Below are 13,946 nucleotides of genomic sequence, written 5' to 3'. Positions count from 1 at the left end.
ACCTCTGCATTTCCTTTGTCAATCTGGAAAAAAAAATAACTGTCGTAGCGAAGAAGACAGTGAAACCAAACCCTGGGGTAAATCTCTGCCCTTCTTGTCAGTTGTGTTGATGCCAAAAGTATCAGATATATCTTTCAGGTTTATTTATATGACGAAATGTACAACCCCACACATGTCAGTCACAGTGAAAAATAAAACCTGTGACCAGGCTCGGTTGGCATCCCGTAAATGAACAAGGATGGAATTTACAAGAGACCAATATAGAGACACAAAGATTGGTGCAAATTAAACAGTATGTCTCCCTGTTTTCTGTTTCCTGATAAGACAGTGAAGAATAAAATGCTTGCTTGGCTTTTTTTTTTTTTTTTTTTTAGTGAATCACCTTCACTCACCTCACAGTATAAGAGATCCGACTGCAAATCCTACAGTTCTAATATAAGCTGTAATTCTCCACTCCTGTGCTGATTCCCTGCACTTCTCCTCCCTCCGCTCCGTCCCTCTCTCCTTCATTACTTCTCCATATGTAGATAGCCACACATTATTATTTCCCTGCCTTATTTTGCTGACACAACGCAAGCCAAATGAAGTGAGATATACGGCCGAGCTTATTGGTGGAGATGGCCAATCCCTTCTGGCCAAAACCATTAACAAAATGGACCACACTTTGTCTCCTGGTGGTTCCCATATTGTTGTGTGAGAGAAGGAGGCTATTTTTAGAGCTTAGTCACATGTAGAAAATAACAAACAACAAATACACTCAATTTACAGCTGTCCAGAGATTTCTGCTAAGGTACTTGAATATAAATACAACTGGACACTGAAACCTGGATCTCAAATGAAGCCCATTATGTGCAGCTATGACTGTAATTTCCATCAAAACCAAATTAAAGGGAATGTATTATGCTCATTTCCATCTCTATATTTTTATTATGTGACTCCACTTGAGTAGCTTTGCATGATTCGCAGTTCAAAAAACTCTCTTCAAATTTATCTTATACTGGCCCTTTATGCAGCCCCTCAGTTCAGCCTCTGTCTGTTAACAGGCAGTCTTAGCTCCTGTCTCTTTAAGGCCTCCGGATGAGCCCACTCAGTTCTGATTGGCCAGCTTTCGGGAAGTCAGCTGAGGGGCAGCTGTATCAGAGTCGTGTTAAGTTACCGTTGATGTAAACCCAACATTTCCTGCTTTACTGCTTCACATTAAAAGCTTTTAAATGATTAAATAACAAGACTTTTATTGTGAAGAACTTACAGGGAATGAAACATGTTCCTCACCCAATTAGCCAAGTTTTGTTAGCGGCACTAAAAACCAGGTGACACAACAAGATATGGACATATCTGGAGCTTTTTGTTCAGCTGATCAGTTAGAAATTATGCAGGGTGGAATAGTACAAACAGAAACAGCTTGTACAGACTGAGGATATCATTTAAAGGACCAGTGTGTAAGATTCAGAGGCATCTAGCGATGAGGTTGCAGATTGCAACCAAATGAATACACCCTCTCTTCCAACCCTGTAGGAGAACTAGATTGGCCGCAAAACTCATGAAAAACGCGAAAAGCGTCTCTAGAGTCAGCGTTTGATTAGTGTGTTCTGGGCTACTACTGTAGAAACATGGTGGTGCAACGTGGCGGGCTCTGTGGAAGGGGACCCGCTCCCTACGTAGATATATAGGGCTCATTCTACGGTAACAAAAAACACAATTCTTGTTTTCATGGGATTATACACTAATTAAATTGAATATTATATTGAATTTCTGCTAAATCCGTTCCACTAGATGCCACTAAATCTTACACACTGGTCCTTAAAGAAAAATTTGAAATGGGATTACAGAATGGGGAAAAGCACTCCTGGAATCAGCGTTCCCTCACACTTTGCGACTCTATTAGACAGAGACAGTGAAGAGATGACAATAGAGGACGCAGTAGAGGCCCCTGACAGGATTCAAACAGGGGACGTTGCAGTTCATGGTCGTTCACCCCGAGGCCACAGGGGCAACCTCCAAAACAGTTTTCCTGCAAATTTCATCCAACTGCTAATTTAGTATATAACATATTTAAATGACCCTGAAAAACTGTTAATTTGTTTTATATTCCACAGTGTTTTCCCATCCTTGGCTGCCAAATTCTCATTAGTGTGGTCTCTTTGACTTAAACTGCCACCCTGTGCATTTGATGCCAAATTTAGATGGCATACACCCTGAGTTATCCAGTCAAGTCTGATGGCGTTGCATCTATAAGTGACGCTACAGCAACACGATATATTTAAATTGTCATAACTAAGAGGTCATGAATGGGACACACTTGAAAGTTATCATAGTTCATCCTTGTATGAGGCCTGAATATTCCTGTGAAGCATTTATGTATTCTCTATCAGCGTTCTCCGATGAGCATAATTATCTCACTGTGTGTGTATTTTGTTGCAGTTCTGGATTCAGGTTAAAGGGAAAAAAAAAAACTCCAAACATTTTCTATTATTAAAATAACACATTCAGAGGATTGTGCAGCCTTAGTGCAGCTATGTGCTCTCTGAGTGCTTTCTAGTTTGGAATTAGAGTTTGCTGTGTGTGTGTGTGTGTGTGTGTGTGTGCAGGTAGGTACAGTATAAACGGTGACTGTGTGCATGTGTGTGGTTGAGAGAGAGAGAGAGAGAGAGAGAGGGAGGACGAGAGGCAAGCCAGCGTGGGTCTAGGTGTGGTGCGGCTGGCCCGGCTCATTTCACAGCTGTATAGGGATTAGGTGGTGGAGTGCGGTGGGGTAAGCTGTCTCTTTTATCTCATTCAAACATGTTGCTAATTCAGCAGAGAGCGGCTGCCGCGGGAGCCTGTGCCACTAAGCGCTGTATCATTCTCCCTGCCGTGAATAAACTGCTAGTCCTAATCCCCAATCAGCCGCCGTGACACGGATTATCACCCGCGACAAGCACAGCGACCCGGCAGAGAGGACAGGAGAGGAGAGGAGAGGAGAGAGGAGAAGAGAGGAGAGGAGAAGAGAGGAGAGGAGAGAGGGGAGGAGAGGAGAGGAGACAAGATGGAGAGGAGATAAGAGGTAGGAAAAAGGTGAGGTGAGAAGAGGATGAGAAGAAAGGGAGAGGAAAGGAAGGAGAAAAGACAGAAAAGGAAAGGAGAGAATGATAAGAAGAAGAGGAGAGGAGAAGGATAATTGAGAGGAGGAGTGAATGAAGGAGTGGAGACAAGGAGATGAGAAGAAAGAGAGGACAGGAGACAAGAAGTAGGAAACATTGAGATGGATTGATGGAAAGATTGAGAGGAGAAGAAACATTAAAGAGGGGAGGAAGGGGAGATGAAGAGGGGGAGATGAGTGGATGGGAGGAAAAAAGGGGAGAGGACAGGAGAGAATAGATACAGAGGGCAGAGTGAGAAGAACAAAAAGGAGAAGATGAGGATGGAAAAGGATGGAAAGAAGGTAGGGAGAAGAGAAAGGAGGAAAGAAAGAGGATGAGAAGAGGAGATGACAGAACGGACAAAAGAGGAATAGAGGAGAAAGGAAAGAAGGGAAGAGGGATAAGGAAGGAGAGGAGATAAGAGGATGAGAAGAAGCAGAGGAAGGAAGGAAAAATGGGACAAAAAAAGGAGAGGAGGGAAAAGGTGAGCAGGGAAGAGAGAGGAAAGGAGAGAAGGAAGTAGAAAAAGTAGATTAGAAGTGAAGAGAGAATAGAAAGAAGGAGAGGATAGAAAAAAATGAGAGAGGGGAGAGGAGACAATATGAAGGAGAGGAGATAACACAATGAGAAGAAGAAGAGGAGAGGAAGGAGAAAAGAGGAGGAGAGAAAGAAGGAGAGGAGACAAGAAGATGAGAGGAGAGGATACCGAGGAGACAAGAAAAAAAAGGATGGAAATAGATTAGATTAGAAGAGAGGAGAAGAATGAAAAGATAAAGGAGAAGAGAGCAGAGAGGAGAAGAGGAGGAAATAAGGAAGAAAAGGAAGAAGAAGAGGAGAAAAGAAGATGAGAGGCTGGAGAGGAGAGAGGCAAAGACAGAAGAGGAGAGGAGACAAAAAAAGGAGAGGAGTGAAGAAGAAAGAAGGAGAGGAGAAGAGAATAAGAAGGAAATTAAGAAGCAGATGGGGAGGATGGACAGAAGGTGAGGAGAAGAGACGGGAAGGAAGAGAGGAGAGAAGAAAGAAGAGAGGAGGGGGAGAGAGGAAAGAAGGAGGGAGAAGGACAGAGGGTGAGATGAGGTGGGGAGAAGCAGAGAGGAGGAGAGGAAAGAATGAAAAGTAGAAGAGGAGATGAGAAAGTAGAGAAGAGAGGGGGAAAGAAAGAAGGAGAGGATATTAGATGAATGAGAGGAAACAAAAATCAATAAGAAAGGGGAGAGGAGGATGAAAAGAAAGAGGAGAAGAGAAAGGATGGAAAGAGAGGAGAGGAGATAAGACAATGCGATGAAGGAGGTGAAGGGAGGAAGGAGAGGAGAGGAGTCAAGAAGATGAGAGGAGAGACGGAGAGGAGAACAGAAGAGAGGAGAGGGAGAATGAAAAGACAAAGGAGAGAAGAGGATGCAAGGAAGGTGAGGACACCTTTCTTCCTTTACTGTCCTTCTCATCCTCTTTTCTCCTCTCCTCTTCTCACTCTCTCTCTCCTTCCTCCTTTCCTCTCTCCTCTTCTTCTCTATGTCAAAAGACAAGAAGAAAAAAGAGGAGGGAAGGAGAGGAGAATAGAAGAGAGGAGAGGAAGATGAAAAGACGAAGGAGAGAAGAGGATACAAGGAAGGTGAGGAGACGTGACAGAGAAGAAGAGGAGGAGAGAGGAAAGGAGGAAGGAGAGGGAGGGAGGGTGAGAAGAGGATGAAAAGGAGAGTAAAGGAAGAAAGGTGGGAGACAGAAGAGGAGAGGAAACGTAACGAAGAACAGGAGAAGAAAGTGGGAAGAAGAAGCGAGGAGATGAGCTGAAACACTCACTGACAATTCATTTTTCTGGACTTTTCTTAAAGCGCCTGAATGCCTCTTGATGCATCACCATGGTTTCAGTTTGTGTGTGTGTGTGTGTGTGTGTGTGTGTGTGTGTGTTAGATCCCTGTTGTCTTTTCCGGCTCAATGTTCCTGTGTGTTTATGTGCAGGAGCTGTAGATTGAATCCTGCCCGCAGGGCTGCAAGATGTACACACGGGAGCCGGGAGGTTCAAACAAGACCCCAGAGAGAGAGAGAACAGGCCCTTCTTTACATCTGCTAACAGCTCTCCCTCCAATACTCTCTCTCTCTCTCCCTCTGTGTGTGTTTACTCCTGAGCTAATTGAGATCTAATTGCTGTAACACAGTGTAAAGCCCAAGCCATCACCGGGGAAATATTGCTAACAGCCCAGCTTCTTCCCGCAGGGGATTGTGGGTAGCAGAGATGTCACAACTACTTAGTCTCAAATCGGAGCAAAACAAACTTTTTCCCTCTGCAGATTCAATAAACACGGATAAAACACGTGAGACGAGCATGGTGACAAAAGGTAATGTCCTGTGAAATCCATCCATCTCCTCAGATAGTTGACCACAAATATTTATTTATTTATTTATTTATTTATTTTTATGATGGTGTCATCTTGATGAGTAAGTGTGCAGCAGGTTTCCAATCAGGTACTGAAATAAGTCGAGCTAAGTGCTTCTATTTGCCTCAGAGGCGGATGTTTCCTCTGAAGAGAGAGAGACGATCATCAATGGCATGAAAAAGAGATGAGGTATTGATATAGTTATGAAACCAATGTTTTAAAACATGCCACATCATCAGCACAGCAAGATGAGATATTAAATATACATCTTTCCTTTCAGGGTGATTATAGAATTACAACTCAGACAGAGAGAGAGAGAGAGATAAAGAGATGCAACTGAAGCCATTAAATGATCCTTCGTCACAGAGGCTTGTGAAGATGTTTTGTGTGTTTTAGTAAATCCTGTCTCCTAGAAATGACATCTATATAACACTAAATATGTTTTACAGGAAACAGAGCTGGCTGTTTTCTGTCAGCATCATGAGAAAATGTTGTTAATTAACTGTTGTTAATTATCTGGCAGGTTGCAAAAGTGTTAAAACTGAACATATGAGTGAAATGTTCAATGACAACATATTTATTTTTATTTTTCAGCCAAAATATCTTATTTTAAAACTTACTTTAAAACTTTTTCATGGCTGTGTTTAGGCACCAGCTCTTGGTTCAGGTTAGGGAAAGATCATGATCTTGGTTTAATATAGAAAAAAGTCTGCTGTGAATCACAAGTTTATTAACATTTAACCAAAACCACAATCTTCCACCAACCTTAACCAAAGTACTTTTGTTGCCTAAGTGTCTCGTACGCCCAACATCCACCCCGACTACTACCTATGAGTTAAATGTGATATATAAATGTACAGTTTGGTTCATTTATTCAAAAAAAGTTTCCTGTGAACATAATGTGAACACAATGAAAGTAGTATGTATATAAACATAATTTCTAGGAGACATGGTTGGTTTTTACCCACATCATATGTCACAGTTACCCATTTTGCAAATCATACTGCTGCATTTTAGGAATTTTGATGTATTTCTATTGTTCCAGGCAGTCCTTTGGGTTTCCTTTCATCTCTACCAGGTGGCTCTTAAAACCTGCTTGAGTTCAAGCTTTTTCTTATGTTTTCATTGTTTTCAAATGTTTTTAACAGCAAAAATGTGCTGATTAAATCCCCTGTTCTATCTTCTCTATGAGATGCAGGTTCTATGTTTGAGTACCCAGCCCCGGATTAGCTGTGATTAAAAACATCAGTTTACGCCTTTGCATTATATACTCACAAAACTGAAATAATCAAGGTCTTAAAACTACATTTGGAAACAGAGAACCTCTGCAGGACAGGGCCTGAAAATTTGGAAATGAACCAGGAAGGACCCTCGTTAAGACCTTTATCATCCCAGTTGATCCTGTGTTTTAGTGGTGGTATAGAAACCAGTACAAACCAGTAGTTTACAGTAGCTTATTTGTTATGTTTATGCTTACTGTACTTTTGAATATGACATTCGTGCTGTATTAAATTATACTCGTGGTTGCACATTGTGAAGCACTTGTTAAGACAAGTTGCACATGGATATAGATATATAAGGATTATTATTATTATTATTACAGTGAACATCAAGTTGGCAGTATCTTTTGTTAAAGTTACATTATCATTATGAGGTAATGCAGACTTGATCTTCACTGTGATGGATTACAGGATTCAAGCATATTTCAAGAGGCTGCTAATTGATTTTCAAGTCATACATTTATTTAAAGAAGCTAAAGTACAAAAAAGGATAAATAATTTGTAATTAAGGGGATTCGACTTGTAAAACCACCAGTGTGGCCCTTTAGCTGTGCTTCTTAAGAACGAAGGCTAACCCCCCTGCATGTAAAAAATTACAATGATGATGCTTCATTATCTTAACAAGCGTGTATCGCCTGCCCCAACCTCCCCACCGCCTCATGATTGATCTATAAAACCAACCAGTTACCACTGTCAAAGCACATAAATCAACCAATCACATGCATGGATGTGTTTAATCACACATTAGTCTAATGCATATCTCCTGCTGTTTGGGGAACTGCTTTTTACTGCTGACACACACACACACACACAGACAACAGCCCAGCAGAGCAATCTTCCGCCCCATCAGTGCGTTAACTTTCTAATTTACTGTGTTCTTGAAGTGGAGGAGATAGTGAATGAATGTCCCGAGGAGGAGTCGGTCTCCCACACAGCAGGGGCTGGGAGGCCCCCTGCAGCCTGACACACACTCAGACAGTCTGAGTGTCACAGCGCTGCACGGCTCTGACTACACATCAACTGCCAAAGATGTCACCATGACAAGATAATTTCGTGTGTGTGTGTGTGTGTGTGTTTGCATGCAGGAGACTGTGTTATGGAACCTCAATAAGGACCGGGCTACGGAGCGAGTACAAGCTGGAATCAGTTTGCAAATCTGAGCACATGGGCTTGTATTGGTAAAGGTTTTTATATTCATTCTGGCAGATTCCGAACATTTGGGAAAGGCGCCTGCTAGAATTTTTTTGCTAACATGCTTCAAAAAGACTCTGTCATATGTTATGAAGGCCACTCAAGTTACCCTTTGACTTTCATACATACATTTTATGTTAACATCTAGGTGAAATTCCATATTTCAAGCTCCAATTTATAAATAAAGACATGATGTCTCATGTCAGCCATTATTAAACGCTGTTCTCCTCCAAATGAAATGATCACACACTCTTATTTGACCATGTGACTCACATGTGACGACACATAGGAGAGTTTTCTAATCTGTCATCCCTATCGGCGATAATTGGCAGGACAACATCATTTGTCTGTACTTTCCAAAACCGTTACACATCACTGTTAAAAAAAATAATGATGTTTTATGATTTGACAACGCTGTGGTTAAGGTCTGGTTAGATTTAGGCACAAGAACCACTTGGTTAGGTTTAGGGGAAGATCATGGTTTGGGTTAAAATGATCACTTTGTGGTGTGGGTTAAAGTTAATAATTCCTTAAAGTTAGTTGACCTTCGTCATCATGGCTACAACAATAACCACTGGGTTAAGGTTAGGGAACGGTTGTAGTTACTGGGGATGTCAAATTTGGTTAATTTTGCTTTTGACAGACTGACACCCATTAACTGGTAACTAACCGGTTAGAGTTTAAGAAAAGTTGTGATGTAGCTTTTGTTTGTGAGAGCTGTCCAGGAGTCGGTGGTCAGAGCTAACATTAGCTTGACTTTTAGCTCGTCCTTCTTCTCAAAATGTTTTTCAGAGTGTTTAGTCACAGTAGCTCTCGATGGCATAACGCACTTGTGCTCCAGGTATGAATATAAATAACAATACAAATAACGTTATAAGGCGACCATGATTATAAGATGACCCCTCCTTTTCCAACAGCTGTTTTTGGAAAAATAACGTTTCTTTTTGAATATAACTTACATCATAGTATAGTTATGTACTCACACACACTCCTGCCAGGCTCTTGGAAGCGGTTTAAAGTTATTTCCTCCAGCTGTTAGCATTTAGACTACTTGTCTTTTTGAGCTCCTTATCATTGGTCACAGTGGTATTTGGCAGCTTGACATATTCAGTTTCTGCAGTTGAGACGTAAGAAGACGCTTTGGACTCATTTACACTTGTCATGAATTTATTTCCTCCGTGGCAGAAAAACACATTACACGAGCCTTCAGAAACTCCTGCAGGTTAAACTGGACTAACGAAACACTTTTAGTGCTGACTGACACTAACACACTCACTATAAACAGACTTTAAGACAATTGCTAGCCTAGCAATATTAATGCTACAAACAACCCATAATGCAACACTCTGTGTAGAAGGTAGTTTACACCGTTACTTTATCCATTCAAAAAGAATATCTGATGTTGTGAACACATATTTGTCTCACCGTTAGTGGAGTGTGTATGCAAATTAACCTATAAACCGACATGCGTAACTGGTCAAAAGTATTCTCAGCGGTTACCCGATTAACCCTTGACATCCCTCGTAGTTACACTTATTACAATGTTTATAGAACAGTCCAGACAAAAATGCCTGGTCATATATATTGTATATCACCACATCAAAACAAATAAATTCCAGCAACTTACTGCTACCATGGCATTGAGCCTCTTTTTGAGGCAAAAACTAGCTAGTTCTCTTGCTAGGTAATGTTGCTAACTTGACAGCTAGCTTCTTGCACAGCTTATGATCACGATAAGTTGAAGAATATGTGCTCTGCAACTTTGTGGTATGACTGGGATAAACTAAATATGACTAGATAGATATTTTTCTCTGGAATTGGTGGAAATTAAAGCAGAAAATTCTGAGTATAGCAGGCAGGAGGCTGTACTGCACAATCCTCTTAAAAGTTGCTCTTAAAAACATGTCCCTGCTAAACCTTTACTTGCAAATCAATAAACGCTCCATTTTATTAATGTTCTTGATTCAGTGGTTTTACCATAACTGACCATTGACACTAAGGATACCAAACACAGAAAAGAAGTGTGATGTAATGAGTTGCAGTAGAGATGGACTGGTATGAGTGTGTGTGTGTGCTCTGCTTGGTGGCTACAACGTCACGAGGAGTGCCAGGGCAGAGACAACAGCAGATGACAGAGGCTGAGCACCAAAGCAGCCGTGAAAATCCTGTCTACATCCTTCACCTTCTGCAAGCAGATCCCTATGAAATGGAATCATCTTTTCTTTCTCCACCTCTTTATCTCACCACATCCTCCTTAACAAACCCCTTCTCATCCTCTGGTCGGCCCCTTTTCCCCCAAATTCCCATCTTATTGCCTCATTGGGGAGTTCACTTTATTCCTCTTCTTCTTTTATTGTCTCTCTAGTTCCTCTCCGAAGTTCCAGATGCTTCTTCAGCGGTCGCTCTCATTTTCATAACGCGACAACGCTCTGCGGAAAGAGAGTTAAACAGGTAAGTCACGGGGAGAAAAGAGCCAGATCAGGAGAGAGATGGAGAGACAAAAGGGGAAGAGGAAGAGAGGGAGCAAAAGTTACTGGTCAGCAACACCGCGGGCATCATAAATCAGATTTCCCACAATCCCCTGCGGAGGGGCCCTTCGCTCGGCCTTGTGTGGACACGCTCAGCGGGGCGCGGAGCATCGATTGGCGTCGCCACGCCGATGCTGACTGTGCCGGGTTCGGAGGGCGAGAGGGGCGAAGGGGTGAGGTGGGGGGGTTGTGTTGGGTGGGTGTGTGTGTGTGTGTTGGTGGTGGTGGTGAGGGGGGGGGAAGAAATCTGCCTCAGCATCAAACTAAAACAGCAAACCAAACCCAGGAAAACGAAGGTGTGTGTGTGTTTGTGTTTGCGCTGAAGAATGTGCAGACTCGGGGGTAATTTCCTCCCCTATCAGCACACCCTCACTCACTTCTGCACTTGCCCCCTTCCTCTTCTTCTTCTTCTTCTTCTTCTTCTTCTTCCCCACTCATCACAATCTATCTATCTGCCCACTCACTCCGGGGCAAACAGGGGGGAAGACGAACCAGCGGTGAGACCTTCCTGCTGCTGCTGCTGCTGCTGCAGGGTTTGTGTTGAGAGGCTGAGATCCAGCTCACACATCCGGAGGGCAGCTGTCAACTCAAACACTGAACCCTGGAGAGGAAACACAACTAACATGTCAACCTTATCTGTTACCATGTTTGAATAGACATTATGTCTTATTTAACTCAAATCTAGGGAGAGAGATTATAAAAGTGAATTTACAGCAGTAGAAAAGGCCTCTTGGTTTGTTTAATAGGTCGAAAAGAACTATAGAGTATTCAGTAAGGCAACGTACAGTGTTCCCAATTTATGTTTTTGTACATTTTTTGTACAGTCAGTGTACCAGTACAGTATGTTCTGATACATACATGTAGGTACAAGGGAACAAGATGTGAAGTTAAGGAATAAAGAGTAACAATCCAGCAAGTTTCAGCTCATTGTTTAGCTGTCTGGCTGCACCTTTACTGTTTTGGTTCACTCTCAGCGCTCTCATAGCCTCGTTTTCAGCCGCAGCAGGCAGCAGTTTTCAGAGAAAAAGCTCTAACAACCTGCTGTACACCAGGTGAACAGAAACATGACTTTAAATGAATGACAATGTTGCTCTGTAACTGCTGGATGTGGAAATAAGCAGCTGTTTGAGTGTTGAGTTCATTACTTGTTTCTGCTGATAATAAGTGGACAAAAAATCAGTTAATGTGGGTTTAAGTTTAGGTAACTAGATCTACTTACTTCAAGTTAAAGAAAGATCACTTTCTTGGTTAAAAGAAGCCAAAGTTGACTCTTCAACCCTGTCAAAGTCACACACTTTCTATCCCCAACTAGTTTCCATCCTGAGACTTTTTGCAGTGGTATAGAAACATCACACACCCTTTAGTAAGAAAGGACAATTATTTCTCACAGAAATGTAAAAATGTAAGTAAGAAAAACATGAACATACGTTGTTCTAGGCTGTTATGTTTACAGTGAGCACAGTCTGAAAACTTCAGTAGATTAACCTTCCTCTATGTTTCTTTTCTCTCCACAAATCTATTATTATAATGTTCAAACGTGCAATTTTATGAAATCTCTGCAGTAAAATATGAATGTTTCCATCAGCTACCTTCATGTGAACATATTCAAGAGGAAGTGACAATATTACATAATTAATGGCATTCCAGTAACTCTGATACATCACGGCATGTCATCGCTGCTTCCCACCAAATATGCATTTTTTTGATTTATTTTTAATGAACGGTGTCTTTTCCAACCCTGTGGTGTTTTTATAAGCTGCCTTAATGACAGAGAGGGGGACGTGGAATGCAATAAAGTCCATATCTGGACTTGAACCAGAGATGTTTTTATTATTTTTGATGGAGCGGAGGCCTGTAAACATGAGTAATGTGTTGTTTGTCTCTGTCACCCTTTATCAAATTTTCTTCTTTTTGATACGCCAACTTTTCTGCACATGACAAAAGTAAAAAAAAAAAAAAAAAAATCTTTGCAATATTTTAGCTTTATCTCAGAATTTCTGGAGTTTCCATTCAGGCTTTTTTATGCATGAATCGAAAATGCGCATTAAAATCATGGATGGAAAAGTACGTACCATTACTCTTTTCCTGCTGCCAGAAACAATGTGAAGGAACTATATGGGCCTTTCCCGCATCTCTCCACTCCTCTACTACTTCCTCTATCTTTCCATCCCTTCCTCGCTCTCTTTCCCTCCCTCTTTCTCTCGCTCTCTTTCATAAATTTCATTAACAGAGAAATTCCATTAGCTCCCTCTCTGGCCCTGCCTCTCAGGGTTAACAACTTTGCTTAGCCATGTAAATTCAGAGCTTAGTCAGGCCGATTCTCCACACCGCCACCGCCGGATGCACGCTGCTGTACTCGCCACATTAAACGCTATCTTTTGGATATGTTCATGTGTGTGTGTACAAAATAGCGTTTGTGTGTATGTGCGCGTCGGGCTCTGGATGTGAGGACGGTGTAAACCTCTTCCAGCAGATAATCTGGATAGTTGTTTGTGCATCTCCATATCATATACATACTGTACGTATTCTTGGGGTCTGGTGGATGAGGTTGAGGGGGACAGACACTTATCTCTCGTGGGCAGGACTGAGGCATCTTACCGCTGGCCCTGCTCGGCCCTCCTCCTCCTCCTCCTCCGGCCTCCTCTTTCCCTCTCTGAGGCTTTAACACACAAACCCCAGGAAGATTTACTCCATGTTGGCACCTCCATCGACTCGCTGGCTCCCAAACAAAGTGAAGCAGCTTAAAGTGATATTTCACCTCAGGGGGATATTTTATTCTTTCTGTTATAACACAGGTATGTCCAGGAATCGACAGGCAACTGCGTTCAAGCTTAATTTTAATCTGGAAATTTTAGGCTATAAACAGAAAATATATTTTTATGCGGGTCAGTTGCTGCTGTTCATATGAGTTTTAAAAGTTTTACTTCTACTCGTAGGTTTTATAGGAGGTTGAAAGGTTGGAGAAACAGCTGGAAATACTAAAAATGAAAGCAAAACCTTCTTACTTCTACTATTGGGTTTCATTTAAACTTGTTGTATTCAGCCTAAACTGCTGCTCTTCTCAGTGTCCAACCAACAGGGTGTTTGTGGCAAATGTGTGACAATCTCAACTCATGTTTTCAGCCGTATCAGCATATGTAGTGATGTTCTGAGCATCTTTAGGTAAGTATTGTCCAAGCTAATGTTAACAGTTTATTCTTGATCTTGGACAAAGCAGCTGACAAATCAATACTGGTTTGTCAGTATGGATGAGAAGTCCCACAGGTGATCAGAATAATGTCAATTTTAGCAAACTAAATCTTCATCTGCTGCAGGGTCACAGGCTTCAGAGCAAGTGAGTTAGTGGACTGTTTAGTTAACGTCAAGCTCATGTAGAGTCTTACCCCAGTAAAATAGAAAGAATATTCATCCGAAAAGCTATAATCTGACTTGCAAACACTTATCCCATGTAACATG

The 13,946-nt window shown here is 41.7% G+C and overlaps 1 long non-coding RNA gene across 1 annotated transcript; it reads left to right on the top strand.

The window, feature by feature from the left end:
- Positions 1-4,836: 4,836 nt before the first annotated feature.
- LOC121900152 lies at positions 4,837-7,849 on the top strand. The gene is made up of 3 exons (XR_006096910.1): positions 4,837-5,452; positions 5,621-5,680; positions 5,772-7,849. It is a non-coding gene; the product is annotated as an uncharacterized LOC121900152 (long non-coding RNA).
- The last annotated feature ends 6,097 nt before the right edge of the window (positions 7,850-13,946 follow it).

This window comes from Thunnus maccoyii, chromosome 7 (assembly GCF_910596095.1).
Source record: "Thunnus maccoyii chromosome 7, fThuMac1.1, whole genome shotgun sequence".
Classification (NCBI taxonomy): Eukaryota; Metazoa; Chordata; class Actinopteri; order Scombriformes; family Scombridae; genus Thunnus; species Thunnus maccoyii.
Note: the sequence above shows the minus strand (reverse complement) of the source record. Positions and strands in the feature narration are given on the sequence as shown.